Here is a 19,383-nt window from a genome sequence, read left to right as displayed (position 1 = left end):
GCTAATCCTTATTTTCAGACTATAAAGGGGATTCTTGTGAATAGTTTTAGAATCTCCTTCCCTTAAGACCTTGAATCTAAAAGAAAACTCTTTTTGGGAAGTGGTTTAATTGAGGACTGAGACATGAATATTTTTGGGAGCTTTGAATGTCTTTTCTAGGACAGGAATCTGCTGATTCCCCCCCTCATTCTTTACACTTTGGAATCAATATGATTAGAGGGTCATGCCTTGACCCCTTGGAGGAGGCAAGTCTCCCTGTTAGATATTTCAATCATATGCTGTACTTTGCCGGAGTTGTGTTCATGACTGTCTCGCCCTGGAGTATTAGCTCCTTCATGACAAGGAGCACATTTGTCACATTGTTAAATATTTGTCAAACAAATATTTCCAGCATCATTAATTCAACATTCTAACCAGTAGAAAGATCAAATATGGGAAGGAGGGAGGTTGGGTGGAAGGAATAAGAATGATATTTTTATTTTTTAAAGGGCCAAAAGTTTGGATAAAGCAAGTTCAGATCTTCTCTACATTGCTGTGTTTCACGTCTATAGAAATGGACTTCTGTGCCCAACTCAGTGAAAACACTCCGTGGCACAGATTGGGATCACTTACTTTCAGATCACGTTCCCACACACGTTAATAATTGCTCCATATTAACTACAGCATTTGTTTAAAGTTGAATCAAATATAATTCTCTATTTATACAAGTGGAGTTTGATTAAGGAGTGAAACCCATGTACATATACTTAGCATTGCACCTCTGCTTACACCACTTAAAATAACAAAAAGAAAGTATCGTCCTAGCAGAAACGTTTTAAGACATGCGTTTCAAGTCTATGTAAAATGAGACCCCTCAAAATCAGGAAGTGGAACCCAGTCTTGATGTGGACACGAGCAACATAAGCTACCAAACCTGGTAAAATTAACAAATTAACTGACGTGAATTTCAGAGTCCAGGTCCTAGAAGTGCTTGGAGCTGACCTCCCCACCTTCCCTGGTCAGTGCACTGGTGCTCTGGGATGCTGGGGCCACAGGCCCTGTTGTAATGGGTAGACGGAATTCCCTCTTGCAGGGAAGTGGGCCACTGGGATGATGGAGTGGTGGGTGGTGGAAGGGACTCTGGTCACACTTGGCCCAAATCTCACTGGTGAGGTGGGTGGAGCGGCAGGAGATTCCAGGGGAGATTCGGGCAAGAACAGCTGAGTGCAGCCTGTAGAGGGTTCCTGGGCAGTGGGAGCTTCCAGATGGGAGGGGGGGGGGGTTTGGGGAACTCAAGACCTTGGTTCTATGTCCGGGGCACAGCCCAGGAGAGGTGTGTGTGTGTGTGTGTGTGTGTGTGTGTGTGTGTGTGTGTGTGTGTGTGGGGGGGGCAGTTGACCAGCTGCCTACCAAGGACTGAAGCTTCCCTTTAAATCAAGGGCCCAGTTTAGTCCCCAGGATCCATCCCCTTAGGCTCTGACTCCCTGGGGTTGAGTTTCCAGAGCTCTGCTCTTCCTCAGGAACCTTCCCAGGTGTTCCCCAGGCCTTTAGCATTTCCACCTCAAGGAAAATGCAGCTTAGATGACCTGCTTTTTTGCCAGGGAAGGAGAAGACCACACTGTGTCATCGTCTGTTGGTTCTGTTGACATCGGGCAGGAAAGCTCGTTTCAAAAGGAGTTTGTGTCTCACTGAGTGACATGAAAGTGAGGACATGGAAGAAATAGACCCAGGGCGGGATCAAGATACTGAGGGCCAGGTGAACACGAGTGCCCTCTCCCCAGGCTTCACAGCCTCTCGTGGCCCACACGTTTTCTGCATGTACCTCCTGACTTCTCACCTTTCGGGAATATAGCAGCCCACCTACTCAGAGAACCCACTTCCTTAGGAAGCGCTGGGAGGGCTCGTACCCCAACTGGCAGAGCCAGTGGGGGGGTGTTGGGCAGAGAAGGAGAGAAACACACCCACCCAGCTCTGAGGATTCTTTTAATCAGTCAGAAACCAGCCCTTTGAGGTGGCCTTAAGGCTGCTGAAAAAATGAAAAGGATAACGATTTAGAAGATAAAGTGATACGTTATTAATGAATGGCAAATCTTTCTTCCCCCCAGAAGGTCCTCCTTGTCTATTTAAAAAGTCACACAAGTAAACTGAGAAAGGAAGCACTTTGTTTTCCTGTGCAGTCAGAGCTCCAGATGCCCCAACCCCCGACCCTGGCCGAGGATGCTGAGTTCCCTCTTCTGTCACGGCTGTGGTGACAGAGTTCAGGGCACAATGTCGCCTTGGAAATAGGAGACTCTCTTCTAATCTCTAAGAGATGGGGATACAGAATCCAGGGAAGGACTCTCAACCCAGAAACCACCTGCCATTTGGGGCCCTGTGGCTAATGAAGTGTAAGCCCCTCAAGGAGAATTCGGTTTCTCCTTCCATGTCTCTAGGAAGCAGTGGCCTTGTGGTTACCCGAGGCTGATTTCGCAAGAGAAGGCAGAGAAAAAGCTTTCCAGGCTGGCTTCCCTCCCACTCAGGGGAAATCCAGTTCAGCGAACTCTCCTCCCTAAACAGTGGAAATATTGATAAACCCAGGAGTGATCACCTTCTCCCTCTATCACAGAGCAGGAATGATTCTTTTTTTTTCATCTTTTTTTTAAATTGATTTATAGTTGCTGTACAGTATTATATAAGTTACAGGTATGCAAAACAGTGATTCACAATTTTTAAAGGTAATACTCCATTTATAGTTATTGTAAAATATTGGCTGTATTCCCCGTGTTGTGCAATAGATCCTTGTCGCTTATTTGTTACCTTATAGTTTGTACCTCCTACTTCCCTACCCCTATCTTGCCCCTCCACCTATCTTGCCCCTCCCCCCTTCCCTCTCCCCACTGGTAACCAGTAATTTTTTCTCTGTATCTGTGTGTCTGCTTCTTTTTTGTTATATTCACTAGTTTGTCGTATTTTTTAGATTCCACCTATATGTGAGATCATACAGCATTTGTCTTTCTCTGTCTGACTTGTTTCGCTCAGCATAATGCCCTCTAGGTCCACCCACATTGCTGCAAATGGCAAAATTTTGTTCTTTTTTGTGGCCGAGTAATGGGACTGATTCTTGATTGCCGTGAGCATAGATATTGAACAAACACCACAAGAACCAAGATGATTATGGAGTACCTTTCAATAATTTAAGACTTGATGTTTTAAAAGGTGGCCGAGCTGGTTCAATGGGAGCAGATGGCAGCAATCACCCCCGCTCTCTCCAGGACTGTCTGGCTTGTGCTGGGGCCCCTGCTAACAGCCGGCAGGGTCTGGGCCGCCCCCTCCCCTTCTAGGCTGCCATTTCCTCTCCCCAGCAGGCAGCCAGCCCCCTGAACGACCCTCTCTCATCAAGCTGCTTCTTTATCTTTGAGGCACACAAATCACCCACGAACCTCATGAAGATGCAGGTTCTGGTGCCCCAGAGGGTGGAGCCTGCTGTTTCTAACACTCCCGGGGGGGCTGACGGTGGGACCACACCGAATGGTAAGGTTTTGGAGCATCCTCAAGGCCAGCCCCTCCAGCTCAATCAGGATGCAGTCGACACCCCCTCCCCACATTTCCAAATGCTTCTTCAGCGTCTGCAGCTTTCCTCCTCCTCCCTCAACCCACCTTCCTCCTCATCTCTTTTCTCTCCCCCTCCCCCCAACCCCTCTATTCCCCAGTCGACCCACTTGTTCTATATCTTTAGGAGTCTCCTTCACTCACACCACCTCCTTTTTGTTTCTTCACAAGCTTTAATTAAGATAACCAATCTCTGCTAAGTAGATCAGCTCAAAACAATTCCATCAACACTTTTGAGAGGAAGAAAGAAACACACTTCTCTGAGGAACCTGGGAAATGTCGAGAATCATCCAACCCACAGCTCTTCCAGGTCTTTCCTGGAGGCCTTCATCCGCCTCAGCTCTGCCAGCAGTTGGCAACTTTTACCACCCCTGGGCAATGTCACACCGTGTTGTACCCCAGAGACATAGCGCCAATCCCCCCAAAGCCCCACACATCTGCTGGAACCACCATTACATCATATTCCAGCCCATTTCTTGGCATATGTGTTTTACATACATGAGCTCTTACTGCAGTTCACATTTCATTTCTTGGCGTTTTTACTTAAGTTTTTAACTGTCATTAAAGATTCCTGAAAAAAAAAAAATCCCAATGTTTAGTAGCAGTTCCATTATGTGCATTTACTTAATTGCTTCCCTGCTGTCAGACATGTGGAATCCAACTTAGCATCGATTCTGTGGAAATTTTGAAAACACAGACACACACAGACACACACACATACACACACCTCCCAAATGGTATTTCTTCCTTTCAATCACCCTTCACATACAGAAGTCAAAAGAGATCCAGACCATATTAGGAAAGCTACAGATACTGAAGGGCAACCGGAAACAGAACAAGGAATTTAGAAGGAGTGGATTTTACAACAGAATAATAACAGTCAAGATTTTTTGGAGCACTTAGAGCGAAGCACCATGTTGTGTAGAGTGTGAAGTGTTTTATGGAGATGGTCCCAGGACTTTATAAATGCTGACTCTCCTCACTGCTGAAGAGGAGATACACAACAGGAAAGTAAGTCGTCTGTGGTCACGAGCCCTCAGAGGTGAGGCCAGAATCACCCCAAAGGCTCAGCTCCTGGGACTGTCTTCTGAACCATTCTGCACTGCTGGACACACCATCCTATTCTCCATGACGTAGAAAATGCTAAGATTTTACAGCACCCTCTTCTGCAACAGCTAAACTGTTGCTGTGAAAAACAAATACTGGCCTCCAGGGAATCAAGGGATATGCTGAGTTGCCCTGAGATTAGCCATGAAGAGCCTCTCGCCACCTCATGTTATTCGTTTGTCCACCCACCCATCCACTCAGCAGATTTCACAGCACTCACCCCCGATGCCAGGGATTCAGAGAAAACCAGTCGACCAAGCCGGTAAGTAAATTATTTCCCGGAGAATTTCCCATGTCTGCGATGGAGCGACTTTCTCAGGGGAGACAACGCAGAGCTTGAGTATTAATCAGTACACTTCAAGCTGTGCCGTACAGCTCAAAAGAAGATGAGCTTCTTACAAGCTGCCGATACAGAAACCAGCAAGAACCTTCCAATAAGGCAGCCACATTCCTGCGGCCACAGATGCCACTGTCCGGGACTGTTGACTTCTTGCTCCCTGGCCCCAAGGCCCCCCACACTCTTGAAGGCAACGAGCCGGAAAGAGCGGGCCAGGCACGAAATTGAGGCACAGATGTAGAGAACAAACGTATGGACACGAAGGGGGGAAAGCAGCGGGGGTGGGTGGACGGAGCAGTGGTGTGATGAACTGGGAGATTGAGATTGACATGTATACACTGATGTGTATAAAATGTATAACTAATAAGAACTTGCTGTATAAAAAAATAAATTAAATAAAATTCAAAAATTAAAAAAAAAAAAGAGTGGGCCAGGGTCTGTTCAGAAATTACTTTTAGGTAGCTGTGCCTTTAGAGGCCAAGCTATTGGAGATGGGGGGGACAGAAAAAGGATGGAAGAAATGTCATTCATTCTTATCAAACCCCTGCATCCTGACCCCATTTGCCCAAGTGCTCCCTGGATAAATCCATCTGGTTGACCTGCCTTGGGCTCCTCAGAACAAAAATGCAACCCTTTCCTCCCCCACGTCGTGGGACCTCCCTTCTGTAGCCCCAACTTGTAGAGAAAGTTTTCACCCACGAGCTGGAGTTACCCCTGCTTCCCCCTCTCCCTTTATCCTCCAAGTCACCAGGTTACAGGCTCACGCTGGTTTGGGGGTCTAAGGAACGCAGGGTCCATCACTCCATCCTCTGGGAACCCGCCAGGCCTGGCTGCCCCCTGCTCCCTCCCTGGGTTTCCCAGGGATACCTGAGGGGGTGGGTGGCCTCATTCATGCCAGAGGAGACCTCACCAGCCTTGACGCTGGTAAGCAGCGCTGGTCCATGTGCAAAGGCAAAGCCTTGGTTTTCCTCTGGGAGGTGCTTTGAGTAGCCTGACCAGCTTGGGTTCTGGATCCAGGGAGGCCCGAATATAGTCCTGGTTCTGCCCTTTATGATGGTGGGATCTTGGGGACCTGATTCAGCCTCTTTGAGCCTCCGGTGTCTCCTATGTAAACTAGAGGTACAGATGCCCACTTCCCTGGGTTCAGTGGTGAATTCTGTAAAGGACTTAGCATGATGTCTAGGAAGTACTTGGTACATAATATTTGTGGTATTAGTATAATTATTATTATTATTTCTCAATAGGCTGCCAGACCTCCCTGCCCGGGGCCCTTTCTTGGTTCCTCTTGATCTTCCCTATTTTATTTCAGCAGCTGCAAGAGGGAAGTGAGCTGCTCTTCACCCCCTCAGTGGATGAAAGGGGAGGGCAGGGCACTGTGTTCGGGCATCCCCTGTTCCATTTGGTCTTCTGAATGCTCCCTGGGGATGTTATGGGAAGAGCCTCTCACCTGCTCCACCCTCCACCCTCCACCCTCCTCCCAGGGGGGATTTTTGTTTTGTTTTGTTTTTTGTTTTCTTTTTCATATTCTTTTCCATTATGGTTTATCACAGGATATTGAATATAGTTTCCTGTGCTCTATAACAGGACCTTGTTGTTTATCCATTCTATATATAATAATTTGCATCTGCTAATCCCAAACTCCTGATCCAACCCTCCACCACCCCCCTTCCCCTTGGCAACCACAAGTCTGTTCTCTATGTCTGTGAGTCTGTTTCTATTTTGTAGATAGGTTCATTTGTGCCATCTTTTAGATTCCACATATAAGTGATATCATATGGCATTTGTCTTTCTCTTCCTGACTTACTTCACTTAGTATGATCATCTCTAGGTCCATCCACGTTGCTGTAGATGGCATTATTTCATTCTTTTTTATGGCTGAGTAGTATTCCATTGTTTATATATACCATATCTTCTTTATCCATTCATCTGTTGATGGGCATTTAGGTTGTTTCCATGTCTTGGCTATTGTAAATAGTGCTGCTATGAACATAGGGCATGAATGTATCTTTTTGAATTATAGTTTTGTCTGGATATATGCCCAGGAATGGGATTGCTGGATCATATGGCAACTCTATTTTTAGTATTTTGAGGAACCTCCATACTGTTCTCCATAGGGGAATTTTTTAAAGCACAGCTTGGGTCCTTTTTCTCACACTGAAGAGTCCCCAGTGGTCCCCCACTGCCTTTAGGGTGAGTTTTCATTGTTTAACGTGGTGACATGCTGGCCGCTACCCAACACCACTTTCTACCTCACCAGTGAAGTTAATCTTTCTCACCGGCACAGCCGCAGTTAGAGTTTCTATGTTTTCCTAGATTAAACCATAGAATTCAGACAACAGAGTTGTATACCTTGAAACTACTCAGGAGAACATGGGGCTGTGGTCAAGATGCCCACCTTTATGTGAATAAACATCTGTGACACTATCATGCCACAGTTGTGTGCTACATCTGTGAATCCCAAAAAATTGTTTATCTATTAGGCCTGTGGGGTGACTGGCATATGATACATATTCTAAAAATATGAATGGGTGAATTAAGGAGGGTACAAATACAACTGTAGTGATGGATATTAAAAGATCTACCACCCTTATTGCACTGATTATTTCTACCTCAGCTTGATTTTTCAAGCACTCTTTGATTTTGTTTTATTTTTGTTTACCTGCCTATGCCCATCCAGAGAGATAAAGGGATTACATCTTCTGCCATTGTTCCAGAACTTTCCTGGTGGTGGCCGGTTGTATTTTACAAAAATGGCCTTTGCATCATTTCTGGTCCCATATACTCTTCCAAGACCTTGTGCAGAGGTAAAGTCTATTTCCCCATCCTTTGAACCCAGGGGGCTTGTGACTATTTCAACCAATAGAGGATGACGAGAGTCATGCTATGTGACTTCTGAGCCCAGGTCACGAGAAGGTGCAGCTTCTACCTGTCTGTCTTGGGATGCTCCTCCTTGGAACCCAGATGCCATGCTGTGAGGAAACTCACACTGGCCCTGGGGAGAGACTACAAGGAGAAGGCCATGTAGAGAGGAACTGAGGCCTTCACCCAACAGCCAGCATGAACCACCATGAGTGAATGAGTCCTCAGGTGATTCCAGCCCTCAGACTTTGAGCTTTCCAGCTGAGACCCCAAATATCATGGAATAGAGCCAAACCATCTCTGCTCTAATCTGTCCAGTTGCTGACCCACAGAATTCATGAGCACAGTAAGTTATTGCTTTTTATCACTAAGTTTTGGAATAATTTGTTTTACAGGCATACAACTAGAACACTGGCCTGTTGTCAAGATGCAAAGAAACAGTGAATCTGAAAATAAAATGTGCTACCTAATACCAGTGTTCCTTTCTCTCTTTATACTAATAAATCATGTTTCTTGATATGAACAATAATTGCTTCATTCTGCATTATTCCTCTCTTCTGCTGTCACTAATGTGCCACCTTAAAACTCATTTTTCACATTATTTAATTTTGAAATGAGTGAACACACAAATGAAACCCTATGACAGCAACGGTTTTTGAGCTGTGACCCACATCCGAGCACCACACATTCATTTCACTGAAAACAAGCTACCCTTCCAGAATGCCTTTGCTTCTAATTCATAAAGCTACCACCCTGCCTATTGCAATCATTGAAAAAATATTTAAGTTGACTTTTTAAACAAACAGGCAATTAGTGGACTAATCTTTGGCAAATCTAATCAATAAAAAAAGTAAAATTAGAAATGTGAAAGATGTATAATAAGAGATTAAAACTTACTTTAAGGATGTGGCATTGCAACTTTTACACTTTTAATGAAATGAAGAATTTTTTTTTCTAAAGATGTTAACAGAATTGCTCAAGATAAAGTAGAAAACCTCAATAGACTGTAATCATTTAGAAATGCAAAAGGTTAAAAAAAGAATTATTGCCCCCAAATTATTGCCCAGAGAACTCCTGGCCTCAAGAGTTCTCTCAGTGTGGGACTTCTCTGGTGGCGCAGTGGTTAAGAATCCACCTGCCAATGCAGGGGACACTGGTTCGAGCCCTGGTCCGGGAAGATCCCACATGCCACAGAGCAACGAACTCCGTGTGCCACAACTACTGAGCCTGCACTCTAGAGCCTGCAAGCCACAACTACTGAGCCCATGTGCCACAACCACTGAAGCCCATGAACCTAGAGCCCGTGTTCCGCAACAAGAGAAGCCACAGCAACGAGAAACCCACGCATCGCAACGAAGAGTAGCCCTCGCTCACCGCAACTAGAGAAAGCCTGCGCGCAGCAATGAAGACCCAACCCAGCCAAAAATAAATAAATAAATTTATTTTTTTAAAAAAAAGAGTTCTCTCAGTATATTTCTTAAGCTTTCAAAGAAAGTGTCCAGCTATATAAACCCAGCCAGAACAAAGATAATACTAAAAGTTAGCTTTAATTTATTGGATGAAACTTGTTTAATATCAGACCCAAACTTGATAAAGCTAGAATAAGAAAGCAAACTATGATATATACGCTTTTTCATGTATGACTTTAAAAAATTGCTAGCAAATGTATTAAATAACATACTTTAAAAGATAACATTAAAATCAAATTAAATTATATTAGAGGAGCAAGAATAATTTAATATTAGGAAGCGAGTATATTTATATCATATGTATCATACTAACTTTAATATAATAACTAAAATCATATGTATAAATACTAGAAAAAGCATCCTTTTTTTTTTTCTCTCTCCCATCATCATTATTTAAAATTGTCCTGGGCAATTCCCTGGCGGTTCAGTGGTTAAGGCTCCGAGTTTCACTGTCAGGGGCCCGGGTTCGATCCCTAGTTGGGGAACTAAGATCCCCCAAGCCTCGTGGAATGGCCAAAAAAAAAATTGTCCCGGAAGCTTTATAAGTACAAAAAACAAAATCCCAATGATTAATAACTATTGGAATTAAAAATGCAAAATAATCATTTCTTGCAAATATATAACACTGTGCCCAGGAAACTTTATAGAATCAACTGAAAGCCTTTTAGAATTAATGGACTAATAAAGACATGACCAATGCAATATAAACGTGCGAAACGCAGTAGCTTTGCATACCAGCAAAACCAATTAGAAGACAGAATGAGTATGGAGAAAGAATACCATTCTCAATAGCACCATGTATATAGATATATAAGCTTAGAATAAAATTAATAAGATACATGTTGCAGAAATTTTAAAAAATGGAAATAGAAATTGTAATGAGACACCAAAAATACAACTTGAATAAATGGGCCAACATGTCACATTTCTGATGGAATGCCAACTATCATAAAGAAATAAATTCTTACAAGTTACTTTATGGGTCTGTCCAACACAATCCAAATGAAGTTTCAATGCAATATTGTTATTTGATAAAATCAGTATAGTTTATCTTGAAAAAATAATTGGTACCAATAGCTCCTTTAGAACAAAGTAAGGAATGCCACTAAACTCTGAAAGTAATAAAAAAAGAAAGAAAATCATCATGTTTCTCACACAAGAAAAGTCAGATCAACAGAACTAAAGAAGTAAACCTGAAATAGGCCAAGTACATGTAAGAACTTATTAAAAGAAAAGAGCCATTGCAAATCAATGGGTAAAGACTAGAGTATTCTATAAATAGGGTGTGGAAATTGACAATTTGGGGGGAAAATTAGATCCTCACTTCATATCACAGAAAAAATAAATCCTAAATGCATTTTTAAAAGACAAAAACCACACAAAACTAGACAAAACATTCTAGCTTAAATTTAAAAATCAATATTATCAATATTTGATTAAATATCTACAGTAAAAATTTTCTCTGTATCAGAAAACGAAATTGAGGAAATATCAGTAACAAACATGAAAGACAAGGGGTTAATATCCCTAATTAATAAAGAATCAATATTGGCTGCATGAGAACAGTGCAATATACTAAATCAATGGGCAAACAGCACTGACAGCTACGTTGACAAGGCTTCTTGGAATCAGAAACTGCTGATGTGAATGTGAACCGGCCCACTTTTCTGGAAAGAAATCTAACAGTTGGTATCAAAAGCATTGAACAAAGTCATACCTTTTAATCCAGTAATTCCATTCTGTAAATGTATCCTAAGGAAAGCTGAAACAAGGACTGAAAGTTGTGCACCCAAGTTTCTGATCTCTGTGTTATTTATAATGTAGAAACATGGCAACCAAACTAACTAGCCTTCCAGGGGAATATTTAAGACAAGCCTGATACTAGAGGGAAGATTTTTTAAAAGCCATTGAAATTTTTGTTTGAAGAATTTTTGTAAAATGTGAAAATGCTCATGCTATAATTTTAAGTAAAACAAGATACAAAACTTTGCATTGATGAGATTTCAAGTACAAACAAATGCATGGGAACGTGTGGAAATGCCCTGATATGCCTACACGTGCTGGCCCCTGAAACAACGGTGGGAATGTGTGCATTTTTTCCTTCTCCTTTATATTTCTCTCTACTTTCAAATTTTTTGAAGCTAAGTATGTGCTTTTAGGCTGATAGAAACTTGAACATGCTTGTCGGGAGTGAGCAAGCCTCCGTTGGTGGGAAGAGGTTGAAAAATAGGTAAGAAGGGGGAGCAATGATGGAGGTATGCCCGGTAGGACAGAAGAAATGGGACCAAAGGTTCCCGTGGAGGTGCTGGTCATGCCACCTGCAGGAGGAAGTGTGTGTCTTCCCCAGAGAACGAAGGAAAAGAGAAGAGGCATGTAGGTGGCATTTTATGTCAGCGGCAAGAAGTTGAAGGAATTCATGCTTCTCTCTAGGTTTGCTCTAAGATTCTTGGTAACCTTCAAAGATGGTGTGGGGCTGTGGAAGGGCTAGAAGGCTTAAGGCTATAATCTGGAATCAAATAAACTGGTGATGGGAGAGGATGCAAAATGAGGCCAAGCCCATTGTGGATCTGTGTGAAATGGAGACCACAATTCATACTGCGAACCATCAGCACAGTGGTGTGATTTCCAGGGAACCCCAAATGGCATTGGGGGTACACAGAGCCATTCTGTGGACTGCTCCTGGGTCCACACTCCGCTGCCTAGTAGTTAAGGCTCCTGAGCTCTGCTGGGGCTGCAGGTTCTAGTGTTGCTGTGTCTCATGCACCTTTGCATCTCTCCCAGGCTCTGAGCCAGCAGATCAAAAGAAGCATTAAATAAAGGGGACATCTGAAATGCAGGCATCGTTCTGGTTAAAGGTGATGAATTAGGCCTGTATGTTCAATTCCATTGCCTTTGCATCTCATGGAAATAACCAAAGAAATATTAGGGTTAAAAAAAAAATCATCCTGGAACGCAAATAACTATGCCAGCCTTATGCCACGAACTTCGTGGTCATTCTGTGTACCACTCAGTAACTCGTGGATACCACATGTAATTTTCCCTGCAAATGTTCTTTTTCATGATACAACGTGAAGATCAGGTTTTGTTGCGGTTTCTTTAAGCACCAGGCCTGGGCATCTATTGGAAGAACCCAAATTGCCCAATGAAATGAAATGAAATGACACGCCTGGCTCACTAAGGATTTCCTTTGTTAACTTGAAGGGGAGTCTGTGGGCTGCTTTTCTGGGATGGGCTGGGGGAATGGCTGCTCTTCTGTGCCTTGGCATATCAATGGCCAAGGCGCTTGGAAGATTCACCTCCCAGATTTCTGAACTGCTGTAATCTCTGTTCCCTGAAGGCCCATTTCCCCTTCCTGACCCACTCCCCTCTCAGCTCCCCACCCTCTGATACACACCCAGAGTGCAAAAATCCACTTCCTCTGCCCAACTGTGCTTTCCGGGTCTCTCCAGGCTTTACTCCTTAGTCTTAAAAAAAGTCCTTTTTGGGTCACTATAAATGTGCCTGTTTTTGGTGAAATGTCTTACTAATGGCTCTAGCGTGTATCGTGAAAACCCATGTCGTGCTTCCAGAATATAAAAACATGAACGATCCAATGGAATCATCTCAGTCGGAATTGGGCAGCAGTGCCCAGAGGCTATTTTTAAACTCTGCGTTCTGGTGCTTGGGGAGCTGCCCGTCTCCTGGGATTCCTGCTGGATTGCCTAAATTGCCGGTGCTGTAGGATGTCTGTGTGCTCAGGTTTGGGGTCCGTGGAGCCATGAGGCTGAAGTCGAGGTGCTTGCCCAGGAAGGAGGCTGGTGAGCAAGGATGGGGGTGGCGTGGGTATGGTGGTACCCAGCTGGGTGCTGAGCCCCTGGGGGATGCTGCCGGAGCTGTGGGCTGTGGGAGCAGCGAGGGACGGCCAGGCTGCGAGATCGGCTCCCCACAGGCAGTGAGGCTGGAGAAAACGGGTTTTCCTGGAACATCACGGCAGAACACCCCTGTCACCCCTAACCAATCTCTTGTCTTTTCTCTGTATAGGGGAGCCCTGGATGTTGGTTCAAGCCATGGTACTCACTTTGGGCTGCCTCTCAAAACCCCTGAGGCGCATCTGGTGAGTGAGGGGCCCCATGTCCCTCAGTAGGGAAGCCGCCCATAATAGGTCCCTTCCTCCCTCTCCCTGCCTTGACCTGCTTGGTTTCTCTTCACAGCACTTGTCACTGTCTGATATTCTAACACACATTTGTTTCTTTGATTCTGACCTGTCTCCTCTTGTCAGAATCTGAGTTCCTCAAGGCCAAGGATTTGTTTTTGTTCACCACTAGAGTCACCCTGGCATGTAGTAGGTGCTCAATAAATATTTGTGGTGGAAAAAAGGGAGGAATGGCGGGGGGCGGGGGAGAGTTTCTGCTTTCTCCCGAGAGCAGCTAAAAGACCGTTGCTGTGTCTTCTCCGGTGGGGACCATCACGCTGAGGCCAGCTGCCTCCCTCTGAGACGCCAGCCTTGCTCATGAGCTTTGTTTGCTCTCTGCTCCCCCGGATGATTCCCTGGTTGAGGTCTCCTCTGAACAGTGGGACTAAGAACATCCAGCCGAGGGCAAACGACCACAGATGGTGCAAGCAAAGCAGCTTAGCAGCCCTAGAGCCGCCTTCTCTGGATGAGTGGGGAGAGCCCTCCCTGTCAATGTAGGTCCTTTTAAATTCGCAGGGTATGTCTGCTCTGACAGGCCCAGGAAAGGCCCCCAGACATGCAGCTGTGTCGCTGCCACAGCTCCAGGCTCTCCTCCTGTGTCAGACCCTGCTGTCCTGGGGTCCTGGGCTCTGAGGACAGAGCCTCTCTGGTCTGGACCACTTGCTCCGCCCCTCAGGACCTTCCCTCCCTCCTTGCACAGGGTTGGGTGGGGGTGTGTGTTCTCTGAATGTGTGTTGGCTCTTTGTGTGTTGAAGAAGCTGAGACAAGAGACCCCTGTCCCCGTGCAGAAACCTTTGCGCTCACCTTCCTAACTGACTGCATGTCCAGTGGGTGTCTCACGCTCCATCCCTTCAAACCCAAGTGTCCAAATCCCAGTGACTACCCCTTTGGGGGTCTCTTTAGAACAAGGAGAATTTTCTCCCATTCCTGGCATCCCTCCACCTTTTGAGAATCGAAGCTTCCAAGCCAGATTCCTGCAGCTCGAATGGAACTTGCTCTATTAATGTGTGTGCGTGTCCACACCAAGCGGGCACCTGCATTTCTGGGACAGTTGCCATCTGGAAACGTGTGACTTCCTCATTGTGCGCCTATTTCTGGACTCAGAGGGGAATTGGCTCAGAAGCAGGCATCCTCTCCCACGTCCTCCAGCTGCCCAGCAGACCTGATTCAGATGCCCCGCTCCTGCCCAGCTGGCTGACTTGGCCACTGGGAGTCCAGCAGGCATGGGGCTCACCCCAACTTCCTGCACAGCGGCATCAGTGGCTCAGACACTCGGGCCAGGCACAGAGAGGATGTCCTGGAAGTCAGCCTTGTGCCTCTGCCCTCCTCCGTGTGTCCTTTGTCTTGGGCTGGCTCCTCTTCTGGCAGCTCAGTGGCTGCAGCGGGTCCAGAGCTTCCACTCGTCACCACAACACCCGGCGTGGAAGAGTCACCTGGGAGCCCTCAGGGACCACAAGGGAGGCTGGGATATGTATCCCAGCGGCCAAGGCCACCATCACTCGTGTCTCCGTGACTCCCACCCAGCCTCAAGCCCCTCCCTGGGCAGCGGGTGTGGGAGTGCAGAGGTGGTCCTGGAGATGGAGACGGGAAGCCCTTCACCGTGTGCACTCGGGGAAGACTTGCCTCTTACATCACTTTTTTTTTTTTTTTTACTGTGTATAGAAAAGTAAAACTTAAAACAACCCCGTGAGGAAGAAGAAGCTCTAAATTGAGATCTGACCAGGTGTTACCTCCTAGGGCTAGTTTAGAAACAGGAGAAAAATGGACTAGGGGGCTGCCCTGGAGACACCGGCACTTGCTTAGAGGTGGAACCAGGACGCAGAAAGCTGGGGGCAGGGCAGGAGGGGGTTGAAATAAAGCTGGGGGGAGAAAGTCCACCTCAAGCGCTGATGTGGGAAATGTGAGCTTGTTTCATACATAAAACACACATGGGGAAGCATAACATTTCTAACAATAAATATTTAAAAACCAGAAAATTTCAATTCCGTTCAGAATCTTGTTTTTGTATGATACAATATTTCCACAGAAGGTACTGGTCTGGAGTGATTTGTTTTAAAAAACATCAAATTCTGTTAAGTTTTATACATTGGCTTTGGGAGTAATTGTAAAAATGGTGCTATGTTTTGAATAATTCAAGATCTAAACACAAAGAAAATTTCATAAAATTAGAGAAAATAGGAGACTATGAAAGGGGAGACCTTATTACTCTTGATAGGAAATGACTGGGTAGCAATAGGCAAATGTGCAATTATATATATAATTATATATATATATATAAAGGTACCAATAATATATATTATGTTATATGTATTATGGTATATATATTATGGTATATTATGAAATATTATGGTATATAATATATTTGGCATATATAATAGCTATATATCATGAATATATATATAATGGGTATATATAATCATGGATTATATATAATGGATATATATCATGGTATATATATATTATGGTATACATTATAATATATATATTATGGTATATATATTATGGTACATATATTATGGGGTGTGTGTGTGTGTGTGTGTGTATATATATATATATATATATATATATATATATATATATATATACAGTATACATATTATGGTGTATGTATATGGTAAAACACAGCCCAGTATGCCATCAGTTAGTAAGGTAAGCACTCAGTAGAGAAAAGCCATAAATACTGATACATAAATATGTATATATAAAGATATCCTAAACCTAATAGACCTAACAAAACAAAAAATGACAAACTGGAAAAATATATTTAGCACATATACCAGACAAAAAGTTAATATGACTACAGAGAGATCTCACAAATCGATAAGAAAAAGACTTACTCAAATAGAAACCTGGTCAAGGGAAAAACAGTTGACTCTTTCCTTAATATGATGATTGTTTAAGAAAAGGGCATCCCATCCTTTTGAAAAGATCGGCTTCATGGAAACACTTCAGACCCTTGTTGGGTCCCTCGCAGAGCAGGGACCGTGAATGATGCAAGACTCTTGGACGCTGTCAGAGACTGGGCAGCGGGGACCTGGGCTGAGCTCCCTGCTCTGCTAGGAGTCGTAGCAGTAGACACGCAGGGATCAGGTGTCTACTGGGAGAGCGTGGCCGCACAGAAAGCAAGTGTATGTCCTGGAACGTAATATAAGGAAACGGAAATCTGTTCTTGCTCCCCTGCCTATGGCAATAACTATCTCTTTCCCCTGTTCTCCTCCTTTTTGGAGCCTCACCTCTGCGCCTGTACCGTGGTTCTGTGCCCACCTCAGGCTCACTCTGTGGAACTACCCTCATCAGCATTCTCTCCGCCATCAGCCAGCACTGGAGAGATGTGTGTGGTGGTCCACATGATCCAAGGAGTAAATGGTGGCTGGGCAGAGTGTGTGGGACGCCCACGAGACCAGCATGTGTTTCCCGCATGATTGAATGGCCAGGGAACTGTGGCCATAGTCACCAGGGAGTCTCAGTGACCGTGTGACACAGTGGGGCCAGTAAGACCACCCCAAGGTTGTGGATGGTACCTGTCTACTGACACTGGTGGACAGCCATTGCTCGGTTGACTGACCAGATAAATGCCAGTACCGTTAAGCCCACAGACATGTTCGGCTTAATTTCCGGTGGAACTGGCCCTGACATTACAACCTAGAGAATCATGATTTTCTCCCATGCACTTTCTCAGGCAGTGCCACAGCCATCCTCCAGCTTGCACAAGCCAGAGACTCAGAATTCATTCTTGACACCACCCTGCCCCTCATGCCTCAGAGGTAAGAGGACCACATCATTTGTTGTTCAAACCAAGTCACTTTGGGGATAAAGGGAGGAACCATTCAAGATTATGATGAATGAACAGCCATAAACCAGGGCTGTCCCAGTGAATCGAAACGTACATCTGCCCAACTCAGAGCCAACCCACCACCTGCTTCTGTGAACTCGTAAATATCGCTCAAATCTCCCCCCTTCCTCCACCAACACCACCCTGGCCCCAGTTACCATCTTCTCTTCCCTAGGCTGAGGTCCACCCACATGCATACTGGTTTCCAGCCAAGTGATCATTTCAGATGATCACACAGTCCCTGCTGTGATGGAAAAGGTTACCTGATTACTGAATATACATGTAACACTTTGTGATTAAAAATTCCCCTTATCTAGAGCTCCAATTTGGTTTCCACTGATAATACTTGCTCTCCTGTGCCTACAGTGTTTGGGTTTCCACTGAGTTCCAGCGTGAATTTGATATTTGTATGGCAGTCCCCCCGCCACTCCACCCCCTGCCAAATTCGCTATTTAGTCCCATAGCTTTGGGGGATTATTTGAATCCAACAGCTCCTATTTTGTGTTTCATTCTTTGAAAAACAAATTCTAGATCCCACTGAAAATTTTATTTCTCTTCCAGATATTTTTTTAAGGGGAGAGCTAGCAAGAAACAGGGGAGCTGTGAATTACCAAAATTGTTCCATTTTTATTTTAAAATTGTTACACAGAAATAGTAGTGTTTCAACAGATCGAAACCAACATCACTATTACTTAACGAACTTTAATGATAAAAGACATTGTTACCAGAAATCTGCATAACATCTAAAAGAAATAACAACAGTGTTATAGCTTGCAAGCGTATGTTTTGATAATAGCAACATTTTACAGAGCAGATTGGACACATGCACCTGTGGTTAAAGTCCAGACACGTGTTCTTAAACACCAAACACATTCACAACACTTAGGCTGGGAGGTGGGGGATGGAATTCAGCAAAAATACCTACCTAAGTAATGCATGGTTAGGACTCCCAGGTAAAAGGTGCTGTTGTCAAAACAGTTTCAGGATAACTTAAACGTTTTCGAGAGGAAAGGTTTGGGGCAATATTTCTTAACATACTGTCCTCAACTTAGCTACGGAGAGAAACCACACATTCACAGGGGTGTTGCCCCTCATGAGGGCCAAAAGCTTTTCCCACCCAAAGCATTGTGCAGTGACTCCGTGCCTCTGGATGCAGCTCTAGGGAGGAGCCTCAAAGCAGCCAAAGGTGGGGCGAGTAACTCCAGGCCCCTGGTCCTCTCTTACTGTTGTCTGTCTCCTGCCCAGAGGTAGTGGCCATTTGTACATGTGGGTCCCACCAAATCAATCCAATGAATATTTGAAGCTTCATCATCGAGAAAAATAAAACAATAACAACAAGCACAAAACAAATCTCACGGATGACAGTTGTAGCAAGCTGAGTTACGGCCCCTAGAGACATCAGGTCCTGGTCCCTGTGAGCTATGAATGTGACTTTATTTGGGAAAAGGGTCTTTTCAATGAGATTAAGTGAAGGATTTGCAGATGGGTTATGCATGGTCCAGGTGGGCCTTAAGCATAATCACAAAGACCCTCATGAAAGAGGGACAGAGGGAGACTTTACTCACATAGACGAGGAGGAGGCCTTGCGAGGCAGCGGCAGCGATTGGACTGATGTGGCCACAAGCCAAGCAATGCCGGCAGCCACTGCCGGAAGCCGAAGGGGTTAAGGAACGGATTCTACCCTAGTAGCCTTGGGAGGGAGCACGGCGCTGCCGGCACTCTGATTTCAGCCCAGTGAAATGGATTTTGGACTTTTGAACTCCAGAATGTGAGAGAATAAATTCCTGTTGTTTTAAGCCACCAAATTTGCGGTCGTTTGTTACAGAAGCCACAGGAAAGAAATACAACTGACTGTCTCAGGCAGGCTTCTTGGGTCTCAAGCAAAGGACATTCCTGTTGGCTATAAAGAAAGCAACTCACGGGACGTTTACCAGAGCTCCGAGAATCAGGGATATTAAGAAGGCAGATCTAGGCATCTGGACAAGAGTCCCAGTGATGTAGTGTTACAAGTGTAGAGTGGAATGATAAAGCTACAGCAATG

The 19,383-nt window shown here is 44.7% G+C and overlaps 1 long non-coding RNA gene across 1 annotated transcript in view; it reads left to right on the top strand.

The window, feature by feature from the left end:
* Window positions 1-15,176, top strand: part of LOC309630644 — a 37,827-nt gene extending 22,651 nt beyond the window's left edge. The window contains exons 2-3 of the long non-coding RNA XR_014245860.1: window positions 3,739-13,136; window positions 13,360-15,176. This is a non-coding gene — a long non-coding RNA (uncharacterized lncRNA). The remainder of the gene's footprint in view (window positions 1-3,738; window positions 13,137-13,359) is intronic.
* The last annotated feature ends 4,207 nt before the right edge of the window (window positions 15,177-19,383 follow it).

The sequence above is a fragment of the Balaenoptera borealis genome, assembly GCF_965194805.1.
Source record: "Balaenoptera borealis genome assembly, chromosome: 6".
Classification (NCBI taxonomy): domain Eukaryota; kingdom Metazoa; phylum Chordata; class Mammalia; order Artiodactyla; family Balaenopteridae; genus Balaenoptera; species Balaenoptera borealis.
The sequence above is the reverse complement of the archived record's forward strand: the minus strand, read 5'-3'. Positions and strand labels throughout refer to the sequence as shown.